Source organism: Sturnus vulgaris, chromosome 1, assembly GCF_052056855.1.
Source record: "Sturnus vulgaris isolate bStuVul1 chromosome 1, bStuVul1.hap1, whole genome shotgun sequence".
Lineage (NCBI taxonomy): Eukaryota > Metazoa > Chordata > Aves > Passeriformes > Sturnidae > Sturnus > Sturnus vulgaris.
Window position 1 is genome coordinate 95,252,281 of NC_142243.1, and position 25,363 is coordinate 95,277,643.

The window sequence follows — 25,363 nt, forward strand, 5'->3', positions numbered from 1 at the left end:
GGACTTTTGAGAAGTTAGAAAAAACAACTCATCAGGCCTTAAATTATGGTACTTCAGGGTATTTACTCAGTCTGTAGTCAGTCAGAATGCAGTAATTCCTATGCACTTTAAAAGTGCTGGAAGTGCATAAATTCTAAATAGTGACTGGGTTCATGTCTCAGTATTTAACTCACGAAGCACATTTATTCTCAGTTGTTCTTCTTTCTGACTTTCTCAAAGGTCAAGTTTGTGGAAAGGTTTCCTCTGCTGAGGAATCAGAATTTATTAATACTAATCTCTAAAATGCAGATGATAACAGCATGATTTTCTTCATTTATTCAGTCATCTGACTAATAAAAATTTTCAGATGGATGGTTGATCATATAGCCATTGAGTTCTGCTTTTCTGATGTGGAAATATCCTGACTTTCTGCTTTCATATTGCCCAAAGATACTCCTGTATATTTTTTTTTCTTAAAAACTCTAAATTATTCTATAGTGAAACAAAAAATATACAACAATTACCTGTGGTTACATTTACAAACAGACTCATCTTTTCCACCCGGGATACTCACTGAGAGTGGTGCAGCAAGAACAAATGAGGCATAATTAAGTTTGTGAAGAAGATGATGATCAGAGTACAAATGAGAAAATCTTAGGAGGATAATTAAAGTAGCTCGTTAACTGTGTTTGCAATACTTGTCAGATCGGATCTTTTTTCTTCTGCTTTGGGATTTTTTTCTGATGTAAAAAAAAAATCCTCTGTGGAAACCAAATAATAGTGTGTCTCTGGGGAGATTGGAGAAAATAACAAAGCTTGAAACTAGCCTTTAGCACTCCCTCTTAAAATTGGTCTAGTTCATGACCTTTGATGTAGTATATGGCCTGAGTTCTGGCTTTTTGAATTTGTCACTTGGAATTTCTGTATGATGTAGGGTGTTTTAAACAGCTGGATTTCATTGTGCTAAAAATCTTTGCATTTGTAGTTAAGTTCTGCCTGATAAAATCTGGAAATCAATTTGCTCATGAAGTTGCTCAGTCTGAGGAAGGGTGATTAGAAAGCTTTCAAATTCCTGAATTTGTTAATTTATATGTTCAATTATAGAATGGTATGAAGTATTGCTACCACAGAGAATTTATTCCTCTCTGTTTAACCATTATGACTATGTCTTAAACATTATTTATTATATCAGTTCATCAAGCTTGAGCTTGGTATCCTGTGGGCACTAGATAAATCCTCATGTGTCAAAGCTGCTCTTTATGTCAGGTTTTTATACCTTGATTGGCTGAATGATGAAAAACCCAAAAATAACAGCATGGCTGGGAAGTGTGGCAAGGCTTAGTACATGCAGCAATGGCAATAATCTAAATATTGTTTGTGGAAGTGTTATATCATATAGTGACAGCAATATGTGTATCTGCAAATCAGCAGATGTAGCATGTATAAGATAGTGGGGAAACAGAGTACAAATCCACTCCTCAGGATCCACTGTCATAAGTGTCTCTGATTAAAAGCTTAACTTGAGTAGAAGAAGATAGAAATCTGTAGTTCTCAGAAGTGGAGCAATAATATTCAGCCTGATAAAATACAAGGCTGTCCTCCCTCAAAACTTGAAACCTCAAGGAATCACAGCAAACTCACATAAATTACTTTATGAAATCATGATGATGCAGTCAGGAAGAGGGAAAACAGCATAGAGACAAAAACTAACCTGACATTGTATTATTGAATAGAGGATTTTCATTTGGATGTCTGACTCCAAAGCTTTGTCCCTGTCCTTGTGCCTGCAGTCATGAAAACAAAGCTCATAACCCTAGCAAGAACATTTGATTTGATTTGATTTACACAGGTGTCATGAGGCTCAGCAAAGTGATGACTCTCTTACACACAAGAGAAATACAGGATTATACTGATAGTCTTGAGAAAAATAGGGATGAAAGAAGAATAACAGAATATAAAAACTAAAAGAAGAAATTACTTTCCTGAGCAAATACAATATGAGGCTTGCTGACTGCAAAACCATTCTGAAAGCCTTTTAGCCCTGATTTCCATGATACTGGGTGATTGGTTTTCCTCTGTTTGGATTAATTTTTCTTTTCTGCCTCTTCTCCATTCTCTACAATAAAAAGTTGTCAAAACCAAACAAAGAAATAAAAGGCCAAGAGTATAAATGTGCTGGAAATTTTCATATTGCATTTTCTACTCAGGCAGTTGCAGAAATGATGAGGGAGGGGAAGGATATAGATTCTTACAAGGCAGCTTCAGTCTCTCCTTACTGTGTGCTTTTGATAATGATAGTGTCTTTTTTACTTAACTGGTTAAATTAGGTCACTGATGGCCTGCAACAATGTGAAATAGGGAAGATTATAGTGGTTGAGGAAAGATTCAGTCTGAAGGTGACATGTCTTATTTCCATGTCATATCAAAAAATAGGTACTTTTCCTTCTCCATCTTGACAAATTCTGATTTAGTTATGATCAGCAGCAGAAAGGGAATTTGTGTTCTCAATTAGCTGCCTTCAACTGCTGGCTGATTTAATTATCTCTTACTGTAATAAAATTAATTATTTTTAATGGAGCATTTTTCATCTGTGAAAGGAGCAAGTTGTTTTAGTCTGCAAAGACTTATGTCACCCTGAAGAACTTTCACTGAGATATGCTAGGTGAAACAACTTGGAAAATGTTTTTTGAACAGATTTTTAGTAGGACAAACGCAGGCACCCATTCGTTACCCTCTCAAATTAAAAGGCTCTCTGTGGGTAGTCTTTGTGTGCCAGCCGTCCTTTGTTGAGTGACAGTCTGAATATGGGCTGGAGGCTGCATGTGCATCTTTGATCTCCAGGCTGTGGAGTGGAACCAGTTTGAACCTTTGGTGTTTTAGCTTAAAAGTGCCCATAATATTCTGTGCCTTTGAGAGTGGGCCTTGAAGGCATGAAGGCATAATACTGGGAAGTTGGTGTTCTGTAGGGGAATACATCAATGTCAAATTCTTCCATATTATTCTTATCCCCATTCTCTTTCAATGTGCATTCAAGGCAATTCAAGAGTGAAGAAGAATCATGAATATTATCTCTTAATATCTTGCAAAAGACAAATTATGTGTTTTTATTCTGTACATTGAAGCATTCCTGCTAGTATCCAGTTAGCTTAAAATGGAGGAGATAGCTATTCAGTCTTTCTCTTCTATTTCAGTATAGCCATCAACTGTTATCTCCATGTGAATTTCTTACAGTGGCAAAGGTATCTATTTTATATCGATTGCTGTTTCTCCTGTTTTTCATTGTTATCTCTCACTTTTCCTAATTGTTTTAACATAAACATTTAATCAGCATGATGATTTTGACCACACTGGTCATCTCTCTTAATCTGTGGACCTCCTTCTCAATTTTTGGAGATTTGTCTTTTTCTTCCATTGTGTCACTGACGTTCTCTTACAGCCTTCTTCCTTTAAAATTTCATTTAACTCTGGAAATAAGCTTCTGCCAGAAACGAGGTATAAATGTTTGTGCTTCCTCAGAATATCTTCTGTTTCTACATATTTTATGTAATCTAGTCATAACTGCTGGCTTCTAGGCAAGTAACTCCTTCAGGCAATACAGTGATTAGATCGTAATGACATTCAAAACTGAGGAACCTTATTTTGGATTCAGCATCTCATGTTGGAAAGTTTTCTAACAAAATTATAGGCACCTTAATCATGATGTATTACTGCTCACTCTTGGGCATATTAATATAGGATGAGTTCATGTGTTAGAAAGGGGTGTTGGAAAGGGAAAATTCCTGGTTCTCAGCTCATGTGACTGGATATTCAACAGCCTACCCTGAGATTTGTTTTATTGTCGCAGAGATCTGTAGATATTCAAGATCCCATCTCTGAATTACTGAAAAGGCTGCTGCTGTTCAAGAAAATCAGTGATGTTTCTAGCTTTTGTTTTCCTTATGAAGCAAGGCTGATGTGATTACACTGTCAGTTCCTCCTAGTAATTTCTGACCAGTGGCCAATTACAACCCAGTTTTAACAAGGGATTTCCCAAAGACTGTTAGCTTAATTTCTGTGAAAATGAGATTCTATGGCCAGGGATCCATATGAATGAAGAAGAGGCTGCAACATGAGCACAGAGAGCTTAGGGCCAGCTGTGCCCTGTTGTCCTCCATGTCCAGCTGCTGTTTATGGAAAGGCGATTGACTGGATTGAGAAGATTGTTTAAAAAATAGCAGAAAATATATTGAGAAAACACAAAGGAAGGGTAAAACCCAGAAGAGTGTGAAGTAGGAGCTGAGGTATGTGTTTACGTGTTTGCAGAAGCCTAGGGCAAATGTATCTATAAGAAGCCAGGCTTTATTAGCTGTCTGTTACTCCTCAAAATTACTGTTAACATAGAATTTCACAGCTATGTTCAGGTTAAAATAATGTGGTTCAACATGAAAGTACTGCAAGTCATCACAGAGATTTCTATATAGGCCACTGAATAAAATTTATTCTTGTTAATATCTGAATTTTCTAAATCCTTATACTTGTTACCTGGAGCCCCAGCATGAACATATAAGCATTTGATAAAAGAATGTGGTGTTTTCTTTTCTTTTTAGCCTTCTTCATCATGTTTATTCCAGTACAGTGAGTTTGTGCTACTTTTGCCTTCACTGCACAATTTTCATGTATTATTAGTTTGAGTAATGAAAAGGGCATTTAAACTAGTCTTTGGCTAAGAAGATTAGCTACTTCTATCTATGTGATGCAGGCAGTCCCTCTTGAAAAGTCCTTTTTTCCCCACTGGAATATGACTCGATGCACCAACAAACTAGAATCTTTGTCTTTTTGGCCCATAATTCGTTATTGCAATCTTCTTTTTTCTTCTTCTTTTTCCTTTGCTTTTCTATTTTTTTTTCTCCTGGGATTGGAGGGATTTTTTAGATTTTCTGTATTTGTGTTGTGCTTTTAATAGACAAAGAGCATGAGGGAAAGACACCTCTTGAGGTCTTATTATATAAGGTGCAAACATGAGGACATTCTGGTCCTGCTTTCAGGACTTAGCTGAGCACATAAGGAAGTTTTGCTCACTTCTCTGCAGGAATGCCCAGGAGCTCCTGAACAGGAAGAAAACACAGTAGGTCTGACCTTCAGGCAGAATTTCATGTGAAGTTTCTCCTCATTTGAGAGAAGTTGTGGTGAATTTGGAGGGAGACATACCTTTTAGTTCTGAAAATCCTCCCCCTAAGGCAAGTTGCCAGCAGGAGCCCCTTCCATTATTGATGAACTGAGGTAAATCCCTTTTCCTCTCCGGTCCTCTGGCTAGCTCTGCCTCCTGAAGATTTGCAGTTGCTGCTGGAGAAGAAGATGCATGGGGAGTTGAATCAGATGATCAGTGCCATTCTGCTAATTAGGCTGCATCTCAGTGTGTGGATGGATGCATAAGGTAGAGCTGACTTGGAAGTGGTTGTGTGTTCACCTTTCAGCTCGGAGAAATGGATGTGGCAGTACAGCAGGCAAGACTGGTCTAGGGCAAAAGAATTACTTTAGTGACAAAAGTCCTTTCACAGGGATGCTGAGTCCCAATGCATTATTGCAGTTGTACCCCAGGGGAGACATTTGCATCACTTTGCTGTTAAGAACGGAAACATGGTCCACAAAGTTTAAGTCGAATCTTTCAGAAAATTCCAAGGCTGAGGTATGGCAAGAAATGTACATCCTAAATTTCAAATGCACTGCAACATATAGTAAGACCTTCTTTTCTCTTCTTTTCTCCTTCTGCCTAAATGTTTAACATTAATTTCTATGGCTTAACCTGTCTATCCATCAGTTTGAAACGGGCTTCTATCCAGCGTTCACTTTTATTTAAATATGATTAGCTATTCTTTTTCATCTTGTTTGTCCTGCAGAAAACATAAAAAATACAATACATAGTCTGTTTTTTGCCTTTGATCTAATGTCTGAGGTTGAGTTCACTACATAAAGCATGAATAAAGGTATTTTAATATAGCTCTAGAGTTAGGTCAAAGCAGTTCAAGACTCAACCTGTATATTTATTCTAACATAATTTGCATGCTCTGAGAGAAAAAAGTGAAACCATTTATTATTAGTTTTCTTCTTAGCTGTTTGCACATATTCATTCAATCACTTTTGTTTAGTGTTGGATCAATAATATAAAATGAATGAATGATGGTCTCAGGAACAGACATCCACTGAAAAGGCAAGGGTGTCACTTTGCCTTGCAGTATAATTTGTGCTTGGGAAAACATTTAATTCTGAACAAATCAGATATTCTCACTGTCTGAATCTGAATGGTCTCTTGAACAAAAATAAAATACATTAAAAAGATCCTAAACACACAGACTAATACATAAGCATTGATTTTTTTTTTTGTTTTTGAAATACAAAGCCTTTTGTTATAATGCTAACTCACATTATTGGTAAGGTATTCAAAATGTCCAGGTTAATTTATAATTAGAATAAATAATGGCTATGTACTTTGGTATTTGGGGGATTTTTTTTTCCCCTCTATGTAATTTTTTATTGTCTCACTGCTTCTATTGCTGGATTTTTTTTCAGCTGTTCTTTTTTCTTTCCCATTTTGTTCATTTCTATAAAACAGGCTTAAAGTCTTTTCTCATGTGGCTTTTGCAGCCCCACAGCTAGGATAGACTTGCCAGGTAGAATCTTACTTACCAAAATGTTTCAGTATTGCACCTTGCAGCTATTGCAGGGCTTCCTTTCCTGCTACAAAGGTATCCCTTAGTGTTCCCTCAGGCTGCTGTTTGCTGCTGCCTTTTCTGGAGGGGTTTTAGGAGGGGAGGTAGAGTGGCAACTTTGGTTCCCATCTCTTCCTTCTCTCCTCTTCCCTGTCCTTATATGATAGGCAGACTTACAGTTTGTTTCTTTGTAAAATCATTTATAGTTCAGCATCTTCTTTATCTGAAAGAAAAAACACTTATTTCTTTTTCAGATTTGAGATTATTTTTGTGACACATTTTCTAGTACCTTGTCAGATGTCTTGTGTATTTTTATTGTCTGACCCACTGGACAAAAGTGTGCTAAATTTTGTTTTAGCATTGTGTTTTCACTTTTTCTGGGAAATGTCATAAAATTTGTGGAGATGTAGCTGTGTGGCACTAATGCCCCATATGATAATATTTGATGTATTCACAATTATGCCAGCCTAAAGATTCACATTTTGATTCATTAATCCCATTGGTTTCATTACTCTGTGACTCAAAGACTTGTCTAGAATCTCTCATTGCTTAGTGGGAGCATTTTTATAGTTTCTCAGCAATAGCAGCTGAATTTTGAGCTGCTTCTTCCATTTTCCCTTATGCCTGACTCTACAAATCTTGTTACTCTCTCACTGAAAGCTATCTCAGAGAGATCAGATGCTAATTAGCTGCCTATCTATATACGACTTTTCTGCTTTAAAGGTTATATTGATTTAAAGCTATCTTATTTTACTGAAAATCATTTTATCACTTTTTGCAATTTTGGCTTTTGGCAATCATTATTAATTTATTCCAAAATGTTCAGACTATAATGCTATATTTCTCTGACTATTGCAATATTTCAATTATTCTAGGAAATCGGTTTCAAGCTTCTTTTACCACCAAATCCCCAAATGTGGTTCTTCTGATTATTTTCTCTATACCTAAGATTTTGGCAAAGCTGGAATTGGTTATTTTGGTATGCTACTTGTCAGAGTGACTACTGTGATTTGTTTCTTAAACAAGTAGCACTGAGTATGCTCTACAAAACCAGCTGGCTGGTCTGTTTCTCAACAGCATGCTTGGAAAGCCCTGGGGTTGTTTTTTCTCCAGTCCCTTTGACCAGCCTGGCTTGAGTGGCCTTATGTGGAGTGGCACCCTCTGCCATAGCTGCTGTCATCCTTGGAAACACACAAACCTGTCCACAGTAAGAAGGCAAATACAACAACAAGTAGTAATAACTAACAACTAACAAATACAACTTGACAACTAAGTCAAGGCAAAATTGATATGATAAATTTTGTTGCTTCATACTGTGCCTCTCACAGTCCTAAATTCACTTCTTCATTTCATTCTCTCTCATTTGAATGTTTTTCTTCGTGTCACTGTTCTATTACAGAACAAGGAAAGCATTTTCATGTGGTAAATTAACCTGCTTTTCCCTGAATGCTCTTTGGCAGCAGTTACTTAATTACTTATTTTGAGGAATAACCTAATTCAAAAAAATCTGGCATCCACAGTTCCTGGGCATAAATTGAAGAACAAACTAATACACCAAGAAATTGGAAAAAGAGTAATAATCATCATGAAATTTTGAAATTTAAATAAAATATTTATTGACCTTTAAAAACAGAAAAAAATTAATTGTGCTCCATTAAAGAAATAATTAAATGGTGATATGTTTATAGAAAAGCAAATGGCAAGGTACAAATTCTCACATAATAGAAGCTGTTCTAAGGGCATTATTCTAAAATTCACTGTGGGGTTCTTGGTATGTGATTCATCCAGGATTGAAACCTATATGGATCACGTCTGTTTTTAATTTTTTAATTCTCAGTACTTGATGCACCTAGAACAGTTCCTGGGGACTTGCAGATCTTGCTACATGCTTTCTCCAGGCATCAGTTAAGTTTTGAAACAACTGGAGAAAAATAAGGCCAATAGAACAAGTGATAGTTATGTTTTAATTAAACATGAAGTGATTTGGAAGCACATTTATTTCCTTTAGCCTTAGTTATCACACATAGAAAAAACTGGAATCTCAGCGTCGGAGACAATAGAAATGATCAGCGTAGCTTAAGAACCTCCAGACTCTGGAAAAACAGCCTTGCATACAAAATTGACTGAAACAATTGTTATTTGGAATAAGGAGCTTTGTTTGGCCCCAGAATTACACTGAGAAGTAGAACATATTGCACAGCTCTTAAGTATTGACTTGCGATGTCATTTCCCTTTCCTTCTCGTCACATTTAAAGCTTGCAGCTAGAGATAGATAGTTTAAGTAACTGGGTCTAAACTTGTTTTTGCACTAGAAAATAATTCCACAGTTGCACCTTTCCAGTCTTTCAGAATCTCTTCTTAGTTCTCTGGATTTTAATTCCAAACTGCAGTTGCAAATCCAGATTTACTTTGAATTCTTGTTTTGCCTTGATTTCATCCATTTTTAGGAGATGCGCAGCTTGAAATTTCTGAACTCTGTGTTAAGCCATAACACCTTCTTCTCCTAATTCTCAGAGTAAAGGAAGGTGCTTCTCCAGTGTAGACCCCATATTCCCTTACCTGGTAGAAGTCCATTAGACTTTGTTATCCAGTAGACACTGCATCACATTCTGATTAATAAACTACAGCAGGATTGGCAATATAACCACTATGAGCTTTGTTTGTGTTATGATGCAACACTAAGCTAGGAAAATTCTATAATTATTTATAATTAAGCTACTGTGAGGGCACAGTGTGTATCAGGATGTGGATTCATTATGTCAATTTGCTTTCTGAAAGTAAAAAGATTAGTGGCACAGCTTCTGGAAGGTTTTTTTTAAGTCCTTCAGTATTCAGATAAGGGAATAAGTATGCATGTGACTGGGGAGTGGCAGGTCTCCAGCAATCTAAAATATTGCAATTGTAGCTTGGGAGACACAATATTGTATTAATTTTAACACAGTCTTCCTGACATAAATCAAGAGTTAATTTGTTCTATTAAAAAAGGCACAGGAAAGTTCTTCATCATAGCTCTTTTGTAAAGCTTGTAGAGGAGTGATGGCAGTCTCAATCTGAAATAGTTTACAAGTGCCAATCAAAAGCTGGATGTTTTTCTGCATTGTTCCAATGGAGGGCACGAAGATGGTCAGACGTCTGGAGCATCTCTCCTGTGATGACAGGCTGAGAGAGCTGGGACTGCTCAGCCTGGAGAAGGGACAGCTCCCAGGCCTTATGAGAGCCTTCCAGTGCCTAAAGGGAGGTTACAGAAAAGCTGGAGAGGGACTTTTTACAGGGGCATGGAGAGAGAGGACAAGAGGTAACAGCTTTAGACTGAAAGAGGGTAAATTTAGATTGATTATTAGGAAAAAATTCTTTACTAGGAAGGTGGTGAGACACTGGAGCAGGTTGCCCAGAAAAGCTGTGGATGCTGCATCCCTGGGAGTGTTCAAGGCCAGGTTGGAGGGGGGCTCTGAACAGCCTGGTCTAGCAGAAGGTGTCCCTGCCCATGAAAGTGAGTTTGGAACCAGGCGATCCTTAAGGTCCATTCCAAACTAAACAGCTCCGTGATTCCAAAGGAACTCACAAACTGGATCCACTAATCTGTTTGGGAGCATCTGTAGCTCCAAGGAAAAGATCACTTCTGGGAAAGGGGCGTACACATGCATCCTTGCTAATAATGAGGCTTTTTGTTACAAAGACATACTTCTGCCAAAAAGATAATTTTCCTCATGTCACTCATTTAATTTGAACAATCAGTCCAAAAATTAGTTTCGCAAGCAAATTTTAGTTGCTTCTATTTTCAAGGCTCAGAATGCTACTGAGAAAAGCAGAGTGCCTGAGAAAGCAGTACATTCAGTTCTCATTAAGAATATGAAAATTAAATAATGTAGTTGAGTACCTACCTATATATGTATGCATACACACACATGTCTATTTAGAATTATCTAAAGCTCTCCTCAGTCTTTTTTATGGCTCAGTCTATTGCTGGTGGGGCACTGGCATGTTTCAGACAAATGTAGTTGCATTCTCTTATATTGCATCAGGATTCATTCTCATCCAAAATTATGGTTGGCATGTGTAAGTGGGTGCTACACAAGCAGCCTGCTTTGAAATTTTCTCCCTGTGACTTTCTGCTCTCCAGTTGTTTTGCCCTCAACCTGTTTTGTTTTATTCTGCTTGCTTGTGGGAAGTTAGAAAGAAATCTTATTTGCAATTCTGAAAGTGAAGGAAGGGCTAGGACAAAGAGCTTACTTTTATAGAAAAATCCTGTATGTTATTTGTGGATGTCGATGCAGGAATCCAGAATTACGTATTAGGGACTGTAATCAAACCAGCCTGGAAGAAATTTGTCTATAGAACAGAAATTTATCTATAGAGACAGAAGTTTAAGATGTAATTTTTACCTAGCAAATTTCATTCTGTCTCTTCAAATTTTCATGTCTTAGCCATTAAAATTCAGTAACGTTGCAGTTGCCAAATCTGCTAATGCTTAATGACATTAACAGTAATGTTGATTATGAGTTCTTTGAGATGTCATTGTGAAAACTCTTGTGACCAATGTGATTTTGTCCTTGCTTTTGGAAGTCTGTATGGCCATGTGATAAGATCCTGTCTTTATGCTTGGGAGGAAGTGAGAAAATGCAGACAGTGGTTTCTTATCTTTTTCCTTTGTTAGAACAAAGGGCAGAATGATGCAACTATGGGGCCCTGAGTTTCACTTCCTGACCACTCACCTTTATTGACTGAGACCTCAAGCTACAGTTTTTGCAACCATAATAATCTTAGAGTCCTCTTATACATAGACTGTACTCAAGGTGGCAGGAGGCATATCTTCAATTATAACACAAATCTTCCTCATAACAAATGTGCTTTCACTGGCTTGACTTGTCTCCTATGCATTGTCCAACTGTTAGATCACAATAAGAGGTCTAGAATTCTGCAACTTAATGTTGCTTCAAGAAAAGGTATGTAAGTAAGTTGCTGGTTTGTTGTTGTATTTTTTTGTTTTTTTTAATTAAAGCATTGAAACAGAAGACAACAAAACTGAGTAATAATCTTTGTACAAATAATTCTTTGCTTTGCTCTTTCTGTTAGCCTCATTCTTAACTTTTCTATTTCCCATTGCCACAAGCAGTGCTAGGAGGGCTTAAATGCAGCACTTTGCCAATTAGTCATGGCTTGCACACTGCTCGTTTGAACAGCAGGCGTTTATTTTTAGGTCCAGAAGTTCACGTTTATTAATGCAGATGAACCATCAGAGGGGAGTCTTGTAGTTAGTTCAATGGTCTAACTCGTTATGTGAACAAGGAAAATGAAACCTTAAATGTTGTTGCCCAATACTCTACTGTTTTACAGGCAGATTATTATAGTATTATAATCACCTTGGAAAGACAGCTTGTGCCTCCAGTCACAAATGAATTCACACAGAATATGACACTCTTAGCATAGTCATAAAGGGAACAGGTTGCTGGGCAGTAAATCTTAGAATTAATGTTTACTGAGAATAAGTGATTGAGAGTGCTACTTTAGAAGTCTTAGCTGCCTGTCTAGAGACTACATAAATCCTACCTGAATGTTTTCCCCAAAAGCTCCATTTATAAGAGGTATGCTTTCAGACAGCAAGGGTAATATTATTGCCTCAGCTCCCTAGATGAATGATGAAATGTGCATCACTTGAATTCTATAAAGCTTCAGACTTGTCCATGTATGAAATGAGTTTTGGTAACCCCATTATATGAAGATACCTCGAGGCCCAGTGGGCCTCATGAACTTACCATCAGACTTTGGCCTTGATCCTACACTGCTTCAGAGTATAAATGTCTCTCGTTCTGCATCTCTTCTTGTACTCAACCACCACCATGTCATGCTGGGTTCTGTCAGGAGGGATCCCATCCCAGGTGATTGCTTGTGAGTTTGCCAGCAGCTTTGACTGCAACTTCTACAGTTACTATGAAGAAAAAAAATCAGAAGAGGGATCAAAACAAATGTCAGTTTTCTGAATTGTCATCAAGATTATTGTGGCCAATGTTACAATTTCTAGTTTTGTACCTCCTTCGCTTTTGGCCTTTGAGGAAGGCAATTCTGTCTTGCCACAAAACATCAAAGGTGCAGTGAGCTGTCTCAGATGGTCATGGCTCAGTGCTTACACTCGTGAAATTAATTTCTAGGGATTGGAAATGGTAGTGTCTCAGCATCTTCTTTGGTGATACAAAGACGAGCTCTGTGTGAGTATTTGGGTCACTGAAGAGAATGGATGGATTTCCACTTATCTTCAGGTGCTCTAAAAAATATTTATATGCAATAATATGCATACCCACTTTTCAAATTTACCTGAAAATAGAGGAGTGTAAAAGAATGAAGTGTACGCATTTTCAGAGCATGGTTTGGTCCCAAGAGCATGGAGTTATGAAACCTGCAGCTTGAGCCCTGTGGAGGGTGGGGTTTCAGATGCACTCCTCTACTTGGAATGGCTCATTGCTCTAGCTCTAAGCACCCCCATGCCTAGCATGCCTGATGTGTTTGAATCACATCCTGAGGCACTTAACTCTCCCTGTGTGCTGTACAGTGAGCTTAAGAGCCTAACTTTGTATTCCATTACACTGAAAAAGCACTGATGTTCCCAGAGTGTTTGCCAGGTATTTCTGAAGCCACGTCTGTCTTTCATCATACTGCAACTGCTCACTATGTTGAATCACCATATATAAAACTGCAGTTCTAATTTTAACATCACAATTGACTTCTGTGGAAGTGGCTGTAATGAGCAAAATGAAACGTTATTAACCAAATCCTTTTTCCTGCTCTGCAGTCTAATTGTCATCTAGAGAAATCTCTTCAGAGTTGTAATAACAATTTTATGGGCTCAGTAGAGAGGAAGTTGTATGCCTCTGCTGAGGTTTTAAGCCAGTACTAGACATTGGAGACCAACACACCAATTGAAAAAAAAAAAATCACTTTCATGGAGATTGACTGATTTTAGGAATGCCTAAATGTATAAGGCAGTTCTGTTTTTTTCTCAGATTTTTCCAGGTGCTGGATATGTAAGAATTTGCTTTTGTGCATTTTATTTAGTGTTGCTCTAGTCGATGCAAGTTATTGTCACTTAGTTGCAGAAATAGGCCTTAACACAATGCTCTGGTTGTCTTTTAAGATGTTTCCAGCAGATAAAGTAATAAAGAGGTTGCTGGTGTTTTACTGTGAAAATAAAACAGCCATAACAGTTGCCCAGAAATTTGAAGGTTTTCTGTTCTCTCCTAAGACAGTCAAAATCACCTCAGAGTGCCATAACCAGTAGGCTATGGAGCCACTGTGCCTCACATGCTGTTTTCCTGGTCACACAAGCCTTTTCAATGTTTTGCTGTGCCGTGAGGCACCACTGACATGAGGTAGGAGAAGGTGTAGTTGACACCCTGACCTTAGGGTGATGGTAAAAACAGTGTTAGTGCATAAACCTGAGGATGACTTGGATTCTCATACATGTGATGTGACTCTGGGGGATGGTGCTGTGCAGGGCCAAGAGTTGGACTTGATGATCCTTGTGGGTCCCTTCCAGCTCAACTTATTCTGTGGTTTTGTGATCTATGTTTCCTTCCTTCTCACACTGACTTTAAAATATGAGTGCTCCTGCATTCTGGCAGCCAGTGGATCTAGGTAATAATATTGCACTGTAGCCAGCTGCTTTGGCAGGACAAGTGTCAATGCTCTTCCTCATCCTGTGATCTGCATAGATGGGTGTAGGGATCTGCTACCTTGAATGATGTGGTTGGTCTTTGCAGAGCAAGGATTTGGCACTCCCCATTACCCCAAGCATTCTAAATGTGCTGAATATGCCCTGTTTATTATTAGTATTACTTGTTTTCTGCACAACCATAGTTTCCAGTTCATGTTATAAGGAAGCTAAATGTGCACAGAGTTCAAGGTGTTCTTCTGGGACCCAGCTCCCACAGGTTGAGCTTGGCAGTATTTATGCTGGAGGTACTAGGATAATTAATTTCGCTGATAACTGAGTTTGTATTCACTGCACTACCTGAAGTTACCTTGCACAACGCAAGTACAGTGAGGACAGGAACAAAAAATAGCTGGTTTATTGATTGTAGCTTAGGGGTCATTTTCAAACATTCTAGATATGTAGAGAAGAACAATCCATCTCTGTTCCTGCTTAAAGAGTGTATGACTGATCTTGTCAGCTTTAATTTTTGTGAAATTTAGAATGTGACATTTGGTATGCCTGAACTTATGTCTATGTAGAATACTGTCAGCTCTCTGGAGTCAGTTCAGGATAGGGCACTTAAATTATCTGTCTTACAGGAACAAATGACTGGAATGGATTTTTCAGGTAGTATGAGAAATCTTAAGGTTTTTTTAAAAACTATTGGATAACTTTCGAAAAGTTCTTAAAGGGGAAGAATATTATACAATTAAGATATTTACTACACTCAATTTTCAGAATTTTATAGTAAGTTTTTTCCAGAACAGATACCTATACAGAACAGAACCACTATAGTGGTTCTCCACCACTTCAACACACAGATCACATCTTTCTTATTTTACCAAAAGCTGAGCCTAAGAGAATCAGGAATTTCAATATAATGTGTGAAAGTACTCTAGAGATATCAATTTTTTTCTAAAGAGATCTCCCATCTCTTTTGATTCTGTACCCAGTCTAGAAATACATACTCTATTTTTTCAAAACACATGCATTAATAAAAATTAATTTATTTGTAATATTTCCTAAGCTTTCTTCAAGCAAATTGAAAGACTAATTATTTTCATTTTGAAGATATTTGTCTGTGTGTGGTGATTCCTAGATCTTACTTTAATTATGCGTAAATAATTATGAACCTCCAGATTTTTTTTTTCCTATGGTAGTGTCTCTATTTTTATTTTGATCATAAAAAGTATAAAATTCTGCACTATGAAACTATGACAGAAAATGCAGCTCAGAGCTAAAAATATTGAAGTTTTCATTAGAGTAGGCATAATTTCATTACATTGCCCAAAATTGAAATCTCATATCTGGCAGTGTTTATAATTCTGTGTTTTTATTCGTCTATATAACTTTTTCTTGGATGAAGATGTAAATTCTTAATAATTTTCTGCGTAAACCAGTTTTGAAATGTTCTGCTCTCAGGGAGAGATGTTACTGTTGGAGGCCTGGAGAGGAGAAGGTTTGGGAGAATCATGCCAGTGTGTATATACACCTGATGGAGGAAGTGAAGAAGGCAGAGCTGGACTTTTCTCCGTAGTGTCCTGTGAGAGGAGAGGACGAAATGGGCACAAATTGAAATGCAGGAGATTCAATGTCATTGTTGGGGTGACCAAACCCAAAGAAATTGTAGAAAGTCCATTCCTGGAGATAGTCACAAAAGTGACTGGACAGGACCTTGAGCAACATGCACAAGTAGACCTTGATTTGAGCAGGGAGGTCAGACTAGACTAAATCCTGTGTTGCCTTCCTACCTCAGCTGTTCTGTGATTTTGTGAATGTAACCTACAGTCGTTACTCAGATTTTCATTTGACTGTAGACTAAAAAACCTGAAGTAATAGCAGTGAAATTCCACTGACAGATTGAAATCTCTATAGGTTCCCTTATCAGCTAAAAATGATGAGCAGATTTTATTTTAATCCTGTTTAATTCATATGCACTTATTGTTACTGGTTTGTTTTTGTTTTTTTTCCCCCAAATCCTCCTTCAGGCTTTTAAAGCAATAACAATGAAACAGAGTGCTATACCCTCTGAATATTGAATTGAATATGACTTGATGCATAAATATGCATTTTTAAAACACCAAATTCTTAAAAGCACAAACAACATTCATTGACTCTCCTTTGAGCAGGAAGTTGGACTATTTTTTTTTTCTGTGATTCTGAAATTGCTGAAACATGGTGGTTCCTATTAGGTTTAAAAGACTAAAGGTGGTTCATCTTGCACACATTATAACTCTGAAAGTACTGGTATTCTTGGAAATTGCCAGAGTATTGAAACTTTTCATTTTAGCTTCATGTATTTCTAGATAATAGAGTAGTTCTTTGCAAGGTACTCTGTCTTGCCATAATCAGGTTTAGTGGTTAGTAAAGTGTTAAAGCTACTGTTCTAAAGGAAAAGTTCTTAGGCCTCATTTTAATTTACCAAGCAACTCTAACAATCAAAACTTATGACAGTCAGTAGAATTTAAAAAACCTTTCATAAAATCTTGTCAAACCCAAAAGCCAAAAAAGAGAACAGGCAGAAATGTACAGGAATAGTGTATTGGAACAGTGTCTGCTTTCTGTCCTGAGAAAAGACTGAATAAATTGTATGGCTTCCTCCCCACTAAAATAAGGATGGAAACCCAAGGGGAGTTACAGCAAACATGGTCAGAAGATCACTGCACTGAAAAGGGAACAGGATTATAAGGAAGAGAGAAAGTATACCTATTTTAATGCTAAATTGTATTTTGCATAGAGTCAAAGCACTCTACTTGGATGCACTAGAGTTTCAGATGAAAATAACTATAATTCCTCATCTATAAACATAATTTGATTTTATTTGTTAGTGATTCCTACTGGAAAGATTGACATGATTGGAATGTTAAATTCTGCAGTCACAGACTGTTTAAGAAAGATTATGTGGGCAAAACTCAAGAGGGAGAACTCAAAAATGGCATTTCTTGTCAGTAACCTCTTGAAAGAAAATAAATATTTGAGGGATTACTATCAGATTAGAGAAGTATGAAGCATGTAATCAGTATGAAGTTATTACCTGATGTTTGCAGAAAACTATTAGATCATGGTAAAAAACAAATGCAGAACTCAGGATATAGCTGTTTTATATATAGGGGAAAATGAAAATACACTATAGAGGACTTCAGTCTCTAAATATGGTAGAAATAGCAACTTATCAAACAGCAACAAAGAAAAAGGACTTGAACATAGAGGCTTATGTTTAAATTAACATAGTTTATAATTTGAGTTGTTTAAAATAATTGCTCCATATCCAGACATCTACAGGTTGTCATGCTTATAAAACCCAAAGAAATGGAAAACTAATGGGCATACTGGATGACATTTAATGAAAACAAAGCTAAAAAGGAAAAAAAGTGATAACAATTGATGGAAATCAGAAGGTAGGAACATTTGGAGCATAACAAGATCTTGGCCAGCCTGATGTGATTAGACGTGCTCTGGGTAAAAGTTTATTCTAGTCTACCTCTGGAAGTTGGTTGATTCTAGGCAACCCCCCACCTAAAATATTCTGATATTCTAGGAAGACGAAGAAGAGCAGTAAGACATGTTTAGGTAAATCAGGAACTAAGGAAATCAGATGATATCAGTTAAGTGTTACGAGGAAATAGTATTGTCAATGACAATGTGTAAACAAAGTGTTTCTTTAATATTCTTGTACTTTCTAAGTCTGTTTTGGGGAAATGATTGACAACAAAAATGCCATAGTTTTTTCTGCAGTAACTTGTGAGAATGATGGTCAGGTATTTTAGAACAAATTGTTTTAAATAAATCTCTGTTTAAATTTTCAGACAAACTGATCAAAGAACCTTGTGAGTGTTTATCACAAATGTCATCATCTTGGACCACCAAAGAACTTCAAAGGAACAAAAAGGGAGCTAACTCTGCACATTATGTTAAAAGACTGTAAAGAATAGCTTGAGTTGATGCAGGCTAAAGTCAGTCCCACAAAACAGAACATGTGATATAGATTTTTGACCTATACTGAGCAGGCAGGTAAGAGAAAAATTACACTTGTGGATTTTTGAAAAATTACCTCCTGCCAGACTCCTCTTGCTTGGAATGTATGGTTTCTCTTCAGGAAAAAACACACGTGTTTATAAATTGAGTTAGTTTCTAAATGATAGAGGTATTTGCCTTGCAGAGGTTAGGGAATTTTAAGTAACAAAACCAAGTAACTAGCACAGAGTGATCTTGATTAGTGAGAGAACATAATCTCTGTATAGATTTTGTATTCCTCTGTTCTGGAATATTTCTCTTCGGGAAAGCAGTGTTCCTTAAAAAAAGAAAACAAAACAATCTTGGTAGATAATTGGTCTGTCATCACAGTGGGATGCCACACTCAGCAAAAAAGAATTCTTGGATGGATAGGCAGACAAATAGGGGAATTTTTAGGAGGAATTCTGTGTCTAGTCCTGGTATCTGTATCCAAAATTTTCACAGAACAGCTATGCAAATAGCTAAAATGCAGTCAAAAGGTCTCCTAAGGATATATTCCAAGAATTCTGTTCGAACCCTCAGACATATGATGGTGGAATTTTGTCATCTGAATGATATAAAAACTTTTGACCACTTCCATATCAAAAATAATTTTAAGTGGAAGCTTTGAAATCAGTGGACATAAGGCTAGAAATAAGATATACATTTTTAACAGCAGATATATTTAATACATTAATACTATAATTAATACATTTAATAATTTACAGAAGCATTCATTCAATTTTACCTTGCTAGCAGGTCAAGAGCAAATGTTTTTCTAAAACTAAACTGTAGATTAAAGAAAATGTAATCTAGGGCAGTACTTCAGCATGTCATGCATACAAGGTCACTCCAGATCCTCAAAATTATTCTGTCCAGTGTCATCTACAAGTTACCTGAACACATATATTCTTGCAGAGACACTGAAGCGTTATCATTTATAGTATGAAAAGACGGAAAATGACATTTTACAAAAAAAATCAGAAAGCCTTCCTTGGATAATGGAGAAAGCGACTTATTGGCTTAAATTGAGGAAAAAATATTAGAAGGAAATTATTCTTTTCGAAATTGTATGAAGATCATTGTAGTGCCTATTAACAGTTAGTTGTAGACAAGATAAAGTAATTGCCAAAGGAAAAAAAAAAAAAAAAAAAAGAACAACCATGATTAATAAGTTCTTTGCTCAGATATTTTAATAATTTGATAGAAATTTTTTTGGTCAGAAATCCATTGTGAAGAAATCTAATAATTCTCCTCATTTTTGTGTGTAGTCTAAAGACAGGCAAATGTCTTCCTGTAAAGAAAAAATATTTGGCTTTTTCAACAGAAAGAATATTTTTCATTTGCAACTGGAAACTGTGTTCATGTAAAGATGTTTTGTTGGCAAAGATAGGAAGGAAATATTCTCAACCACAGTACCTTGCAGGGAGAAGAATGAAACAAATAAACGTATTTTTTTCTTTGTTCTTAAATTAAGACAGAAATAATCTTATTAAATGTTTGAATACCATTTCCTTAAATCACATAAAAAGATAGGCTCTGTTTCCATCATTAAAAATTTTTTAGCTTTTGTATTGTGAAGAAAAGCTTGTCTCTATACCCTAAGGCATCAGACATATAACAGAGTCTTCTGCAGCTGTGAAGACATGGAGGTACCCTTTGAGAAAAACTACTCTTGTGCTTTTTGTCTAGGAATCTAAGAAAATAGCTAAAGTAGCATTTTAGTTCAGATTTGGAGTGTGGCTTTGAAGAGCATCCTACTATTGTCCCCACTTGCCATGCTTTGGCTCTTGCTAGATTAAGTGTTGGAGTGCTGAAAGGATGATGCCTCGTGCCATCACCTATGCCTGGTAAATTTTGTTCCTGAACAGCTGTTGGGGTTCTCTGTCTTTTGCTCCTGTTTCTTTAGAAGCCCGAAGAGTCCTCTTGCAACCAAGATTCTGAATGTTCACAGAGCTAAGGTAAGAGACCCTATGGGTGGAGTTAGCACACAGAACTTATCCCATTGTGTATCCAAAGCTGTCCACGTTCTTATCCTGGCCTTAAAAACTTTTATTGAAACTTCTGTTTTCTAGAAATTGAAACTAATTTATTTGCAGAGTCCAAAACCTTCGGGGCAGAAGTGGCAACTACAACATATAGTTTGGCATATAATTAAAACTCTGGACAGAAATTTTTCAGCTACTTTTCAGCTATCTTTGTACAGCCTAGTAATTTATGACTAAGCTAGACTGAATCTTTATAAAAGACATCCATTTTTGATTTAAAATGTCCTACTGAGAATTCAGCATACCCTTAAGTGAGGTGTTCCAATGATTAATTGCACTCAGTCTGAAAATATTTCCAGTCAGACTTTGCTTAACTTCAGTCTCCAGTCATTTATCTTTGTGCCTTTGTCTGTCAAGAAGCTGCTTGCCACTGAAAAATCTTCTAATACATAGGTACTTACAAACTGACACTTTGTTGCCCTTGGGAAAACAGTTCTGTAAAAGTGACACACATTTTCAAAATGCTTTAAAAGAAAAGAACCCAAAATTTAAAACATTTCTTTGTTTTCAATTCTTTCCAATTTCAAGGGAATAAGATTTTCTTTCTATATAACTTTCAGTATAGTTATACTGAACTTTCAAGGGATGGAGAGAACTTTTTTACCAAACCATGGCCATGAGTTGAAATGAAGTACAACTGATACAGCATTCTTTTTGTTACCTCGTATGCCATCATTTTCAGAGAGAGATAGAACATGGTTATTTAAAATTCTTTTTTAAAATCAGTTTTGTCTCAGAAAGTTGTTCCTATTGAAGCTGATACTAAAAAGTGTGGGTTTTCCCCAAATGATAGGATGAGAAAAACCTAATGGAAAGTTCAGGGATGGCAGAGCCAAGTTTTCCATTCTAAGGTGTATGACGATAGGACAAGAGGAAATGGATATAAGTTGCAACATGGCTAGATATAAAGAAATATATTCTAAATATTATAATTTTAATTTTAATTTTTTATTTTAAATATTTGAATATTTTATTTTAAATATTTTATTTTTCACCATCATCAGGGACTCAAACAGGTTCCCAGAAAGGTTTTGGGATCTTTGTCAAAGATAATGCTCAAAGTTTAGCTGTACACAACCCCAGGCTACCTCATCTAGCAGACCCTGCTGAAAGCAGGAGCTGACCTCTTTGATACTCAAGGCTCCCTTCTGTCTTGAATTCTGCAGTAACACCACAAGTGGGGCAATGTGAGGGTTTCAGCCTTTCTGGTTTTGATGGGGGTTGACAAGAGCTTCCTCCTCTACCTGGTTGAGAGCTTATGTGAAGTGTGTTGAGAACAACCCCATAACATATGACTGGACCAACTTAGCTCCATTTCCTCAGGCAAAAAGGCCCAAAACAGACAGCAGATCCTTGTTTAGCCACATCAGCCATGCACATGCAGCATGGGAAACAGTGCTGGTCATCTAAATTGGCAGCTTTGTTGACATGCAACATGCAACAGTAAACTACCAATGTTCCATAATTCTGATTACTAAATATCAGTTTCTCAATTTTATCTTTTGACAATCAGTCATAGTTGTAGACTGTGATGCCTAAAAGTAATTAAAGCTTTTTCTGGTAATAAGTAAATTGAGACATGGAATTTGCATTTACTGATAACTACACAGAAAAAAACACAAAAAATCATGAAACAGAACTCATTTTTATTCATTTGAAGTTTATCTCTCTGTTTTCTAGCCATTACAAAATATTGCCTGTATTAGACAAGTCAGTGTACAAGCATTGCAAATTAATAGCTAAGAGAAAAATGAATCTCTCATTCTAGCACAGTGTATTGTTACACATAATTTAAACGAGTATTATTCTATTACCTAATTCATTCCATTTAATCAAACTGAGGATATACCTATCTTTGTAATTTTTCTATAAATAAGCCACAAAGTCTGGAAATTTTTAAGTCAGGGAAGCCAGGCTGTCAGCATTCAAATTCAAAGTTGTCATGAAGATTGTACTCTTTGATATGCACCTGATAAAAATAAACTTCTTATGTAAGGTGCTGATTCAGTGAAGAGAATAGCTACAAGCTTAACTTTTTTATGCCCTACTGGATCTAGTGGCATTCAGTAAGTACACATAAGTCAATTCAAAATTATTGAATGACAAGAGTCATTGTTATCATTAGGAACATAAACCATTAACAATACATCTGGTCAATTGGCTCCTTAGTTTGATTGCTTGTTTTAGCAACATCAAATATTTTGGTAGTTATGGACTCCCAGTAAACTTATTCTCAAGAATTTTGAACTCTCTGTTGGCAGTGGGAGGTCATACAATCACGATATTTTTTCAAATATGTTTATTTAAATCCCCAACAGAGTTCAACTCCATTAATTCCATGACCTCTTTCCCTTTGTGCTTTCTGTCCATGGGCAATTATGATTCTGTGTTTCAGTTAGTTCTTGCTAAATCCCTGTTTTTTCTTCCTGTGTTTCTCCCATAAGATAGATCCCTATGAGTAAAAGTAAGCCAGTATTTCTATCTCTTTTCCTTTTACATTTTTATTACTGTGATTAACATTCTTCTTTTGCATAATATTTGCTTATTTGTGTGTGGAAACAAAACAGTGGTGATTTTTTTTCTGAAAAGGACTTTAATATTTCGTTGTAGTAGTCCAAATTGAAAAATATATCCAAAAGTAACAATGCCTATAAATTTCTAATGCGTTTTCTATATGCTGAAGGGGTGTGTGAGGGTTTTTTTTCTGTTCTTTTGGGGGGAGTGTATGTTTATTTTGTTTATTTTCTTGTGAGGGTTGTTTTTGTTCAATTTGTCGGAATCTGCTTGTGGCATCATAAAAAGAGAATCTGGAGAGTCGTTTTATGTTGGTTGTATAGAATTCTATGTACGTGGAGAGGGAGGGAGTTTTGTTGTTACACAGAATGATCCTCCAGGTTTTTGACTAGAAGTTGCTTTGATTTGAATGATGTCTGCTAGTGAATAAATTGGTCAGAGTATGGTAATGCAAATGTGTGATTTGAAGATCTTCCAAGCAATTTATGAACAGAAGTTTTAAATGCACATAGTTTAAAATGTAGCTAATTTGTATTCTACTAAACAATGACATCAAATTCTCTGACAGCAGATGTATTTTGCAGTAGCAGCCAGTGAATTCCATAGCAATATCAACTTATTTTATTGCTAAGTAATACACTTATTTTTTCTCACTTATGTCCCTTGCAAAAATACAAAATATGACTCATAGCTGAAAACAGTCAACAAATTTTATATTGGATTAATATTTTCAACAAATGCTTTCATGTGTTTTCAAAGTGATATGGCCACATCACACACAATCCCTGTCTGAACCAGCTTTTCCCCATGTGGCAGAGGAGAGGCTAAGCTTGAAGGCTGTTAGAGCAGCTTCTCTTCATCATCTGGACAAGTCTGTACTGCTGCTTTGTTCAATAAGTAGCCCCAAGTCTGTGGTGCAACATGTGGTGCAAGGATCTCTGGAACAGACAACTGGGAAACATTTGCAGCTCTTTCTGTTTCCTCTGCAAGCCTAACACCAGTGTTTGCTTTCCAGGTTTTTGAGCCATGCATTGTAATCTGGTTAAAATGCTCCATGGGTAAATCTTCCAAGAGTCAGTTGCAAACAGTAAAAAAAGAGTTTAATCTTACATGGCATTTTTCACATATTTATGTTGAAAATCAGAAGGTTTGCTATCTGCAGATGCTCTGGACCTACCTTTCATAAAGATCCTTATGTAAAAAGGGACTAGATTCTGCTGTGAGGGGTCCCATCCAGCCTACTTGCTGGCCAAATAGTGAAATCAGAAATTACCAAGTCAACATGATACAAATGGGGAAAGGCAAGAAAAAGTATCATTCAGAGCTGTCATTTTGGCAAATTTATGCAGAGCACACATAGCAATTTTTGCTACAAATTTAGTCTCTTCACTGCTGTTTGGCTTCCTTGTTGCCTGTTGATTTTATGTGTGATTACAAGAGGGAGAGGAATTAGGTAACTGCTGAGCTATAGTCCAATATTATGGGACTTAATTTTTGGTGTAAGAGGAAATTCTGTTGCATCATTTTGTGACAGAAGACAATTGTGAGAGGAAATGCTTGTGATCTTTAACACAAGAATACCCGTTTTCATGCTGAAGGCCATGCTAAAAGTATGTTCTCTAGCAATATATAAAAGTATATTCTCATGCTTTTGTTCTTCTTCCTAATGTTCCTTTTTGCATTTTTCAAATCTATTCAAGTTTTTCAACAGCTTTTGATGTCAATGCTTTTCCCATTCTCTATTATGGTAGGTTTTTTTCAAGTCTAATTTGACTTGAACATCCCCCACATATATGTCTGGAATTCTGGGGTCTAAAATTCTTTAATGGAAAAGAAATGGAATTTTACTGATGTAATACAATGGTGTAGAAAGCTTACTTTGGAATAAAAGTGATAAAATAGATCCTAACTTTATATACATTTTGCCTATCTAGTGTAAAGACTTGTAAAGATTCAGCATCAGTGACTTTGAAATAATTTGGGCAGTCTTGGAACTGAACATATGATTGCATGGTTTTAATGAAGCAAATTGAAGAAAATACAAAATAAAGAAGGTGGGTTTACTTTTGACTCCAGCACAAGTAGAACTGCTGGATTATCTGTAGTACCTTGCAGAATTGTAGAATAATAGTCTGAGGACTCAAATATTGTATGTATTAGAAGACTTTTAGATTAAAATTTATGAAAATGGTGCTGTATCTTTCTGGGAACATTTTGGCAATTTTTCCATGTTCTTTCTTCAATCTAGTTTCTCAGAGATCGAAAAAAGATTTAGAGAACTTGATTTGTATGCAAGGCATCGATTTATAATGTTACTGACTTTCTCTGACTTAGCAGACAAAACTTAATGTGATCCCTTGTCGGCTACAAAAATCCAAATGTATATATGGGGAGATATTTTCTTTCTATGGAAGGGCCAGCTGTAGTTTCCTGAGAGTTGTATGAGGTTTGCTGTGACT

The 25,363-nt window shown here is 36.4% G+C and overlaps 1 protein-coding gene across 2 annotated transcripts in view; it reads left to right on the forward strand.

Annotated features, from left to right (window-relative positions):
• Positions 1-25,363, forward strand: part of GABBR2 (gamma-aminobutyric acid type B receptor subunit 2) — a 460,220-nt gene that overhangs the window by 102,888 nt on the left and 331,969 nt on the right. The window lies entirely within an intron of this gene.